At 35.7% G+C, this 3396-nt stretch overlaps 1 pseudogene; it reads right to left on the bottom strand.

Moving 5' to 3' along the window:
• Positions 1–705: 705 nt before the first annotated feature.
• Positions 706–3078, bottom strand: LOC145073816 (L-type lectin-domain containing receptor kinase IX.1 pseudogene; annotated as a pseudogene).
• Positions 3079–3396: the final 318 nt, after the last annotated feature.

The raw sequence follows: 3396 nt of genomic DNA, 5'->3' as shown, positions 1-3396 counted from the left end.
CCTGCATAACACCTATTCATTTTTACCATGTAATTTTCAAATTTTCAAATAAAATAATGTAAACAACTGTATAATATACTCAATATATATACAAATATTTACATTATCTGCAGTGAATATTCACAAATTTATTGTTATTTTTCTTCATTACTTCACAAATAAATATTGTCTGATATATCTTCAAAATATATTTCACATTTTCATTTAAAACAACGATTATAATTTTATATAAATACAAAAATATATATCTTAATTAATAATTTATTTATAATAATTGATTATTATAAATTTGTTTATAAATATTTAATTTATTTTATAACCGTTGTTCCTATAGATTATAACCTAGTATACAGTAATAATATACACTATCAAAGATGGCATGAACGGCAATTCTAACGACTTTTTAGATGATTTGACGCTTTGGAAAAATACTTTCTTTAAAACAAAAAGGTTGTGAAAAAAATCTTTGTTTTATACAAGATTATTAGTGATTTTCTTTCGTGGATTTCTATATGATTCAATTTTTTTTAAATTAGTTGGTTAATTCAGCTTAATTAAACATATTTATGCTAACTTCAGAATGTTTGGTTTTGACTAGTTTCTAGAAAGTAAATTTATCTATGCAAATCAAATAACTTCAGAATGTTTTCTTTTTTTTTTTTTTTTTTTTTTTTTATGACATAAGAGAATCCCATCAACGATTAGTGAAATTTGATAAAAGTGGACCTCATATGTTGCCAACCCGTATATGTTTGTCAAATAACTTACACGAACGAAATAAAACAAACTTGAACAATGCAAATGATTTTTAGATAAATAAATTAATACCTCTAATTCCAATGATTGCAACAGCGACACAACTGTCAGGCCTTTTGTTTTTTTTTTTTTTTTTTATTTGAGTAAGCAACGTTATATGCCTACTCGATGATGGGCCTTGGACTGATTAAGACAAGTAAGAGGCCACCGGCATCTTTGAGGGGAGTATGGGAAGGGAATCTTCTGAGTTCAGTACCTGAATAACATGTCTCATTGATGGGCGAAGGTCTGGGTCTGGGTGTGCACACCATAACCCAACGATCATCAAACATTTGATCTCCTCTTCCACATATTCTGATCCTAGCCGCGGATCCACTGCCTCTAGTAGTGTCCGAGCTCCATAGATCTCCCAAACCCATTCTACTAACTGTATTTGATTTTCTTGAGCCATGTACATGATGGGTTTTCTCCCACACGCTATTTCTAAAGCAACAACTCCGAAGCTAAACACATCTGATTCTCTGGTTGCCTTGCCAGTTACTACACATTCAGGCGCCATGTAACCCAAGGTTCCAGCCAACATGGTTGTCTGTGAGCCTTTCTCGTGGTCGACCAGCTTAGCTAACCCAAAGTCGCCCAGCTTCGCATTAAAATTTGTGTCCAACATCACATTGCTCGCTTTGATATCTCTATGCAGAACACATTGCTCCCATTCTTCATGTAGATACAGCAATGCAGAAGCTAGCCCATGGGCGATTTTGTACCTTGTGCCCCATTTTAACAAGGTTTTTTCCTTGAAAAGATGTAAATCTAAGCTTCCATTCTCCATGAACTCGTAAACAAGCAATAATTCCCCTTTCTCATGACACCAACCTGTGAGTTGAACTAGATTCCTGTGTCTTAATCTGCTGATGATCTTGACTTCGGAGGCATACTCTTTGATACCTTGTTTGGAACCTTTCGACACCCGTTTGACTGCAACATGCGTGCCAGATTTTTTCAAGAAACCTCTGTAAACCCCACCGAAGCCTCCTTCACCAAGTTTCCGATCCTCTGCAAAATTATTAGTTGACCCAGCTAATTCTCTGTAAGAGTATTTTTTGGGTCCAGTGTTCATTTCGAATTCGTTGTTCATTACAACATCAAATCCTTGTTCCTCTTCCCTCCTTTTCTTCTTCCTCCATGCGTAGTAGGCAAGTAGAGCCAGAAAAGTAATCAAAACAGATAAACCAACTACTAAGCTCACTACCAGTACTGTTTTATTCTTCCCTTTTACAGGATTTAGGCCACTTGTAGGAGGCATGACATTATTTGCATCCATCTGTAAATCAGAACTATTGAAAACCCAAGACTTCACAGTGTTTTTCTGGAACGCATTTCCAGTTGCAGCTGAGAACCCGAAAATAACCCATTCACGCAAAACAGCCTTTAGATCGACTATGTAATAAAACGCTTGACGTACAATTGTATTATTTTGAAAACCAGTGAAGGAAACACTAAGATTTTTAGAAAGAGAATCATATGTAATCCATGCTTCACAGACTCCCCCACCAACTATATTGCTTAACCATTTCTGAGAGGCAACAGACTTAAGAGAGTTAATGCTGATACCTACATGATCGCCTATCAAATCATTGCTAGAGTTTCTTGGATCCCACTCCGGGTTTGCAAATGTATCAAACTCCACTGCTACAAATGGGTTCTTCGTATCTTCTAAGCCATTGATGGGAAGCCCCATGGATGAACCAGCTGATATGACTGAATTGTTTTCAGCAAGAAAGAATGTGAGCCCATCGCCATAATATGCATTCGAGTCTGAATCTATCACGAAGGAGAAATAGGTGGTGAAGCTTGCTAGCCCACCAGAGGCGATATCCCAAAGGTGAAGTGGTTGGATGTATGTAGCCCGTCCTTCTCTGTAGAACTTTGTAGTTCCATTCCCATCTGCAGTTACTTGGATTCCTTCATTGGAGATAAATCCATCACCCATTATGTTTATTTCATTGGACAGGTGTTGTCGACCAATATTTGTGAAATTGAAAGTAATTGATGTTGCTTGAGGGATGAAGAGAAGAAGGAAGTATGTTAAGATGACCATGATTGTGGAAACTTGGTTGAAGGTTTGCAAAACCTTGATGTTTTTCGTAATTCTAATGAATGAAAAGTAGATAACATCGTCACCTCAGCAATTTCCAAGAAAATCAGTTGGACTTTTTTTACTTAGACAAGATTGTGATCTACAAGTAGAGTGTTTTGAAATTGTCAAGTACTGTTCGAACCTGTTTTACGACTTGGTCATAGTCGCCGTCTTTCATCATATTTTAACAAAGTTATATCCCCTTATCCCCTTATATATAATAATATATATAAAATGACCATAAGAATTTATACCACAACTGCTGCCAGTGGTCGTGGACTGTACGACGTGCTCGATACTTTATGAGTGGACTATTCGTCTATTCCTCCCTCACATTTTCTCACTTTAATTATGACTCCCCGCATTCAAATGTGTATCCATCTTACACTTTTTAATTAGCACCATCTTATTTTCCTTCACTTTATTTTATCACTTTTTAATAACTTAGAAGAGGATCACATCTCAGTTCCTTTCTTTTTTTTTTTTCTTTCACAATAAAACTA

This window comes from Lactuca serriola, chromosome 9, assembly GCF_051521515.1.
Source record: "Lactuca serriola cultivar US96UC23 chromosome 9, Lser_US96UC23_V15, whole genome shotgun sequence".
NCBI classification, from domain to species: domain Eukaryota; kingdom Viridiplantae; phylum Streptophyta; class Magnoliopsida; order Asterales; family Asteraceae; genus Lactuca; species Lactuca serriola.
Note: the sequence above shows the minus strand (reverse complement) of the source record. Positions and strands in the feature narration are given on the sequence as shown.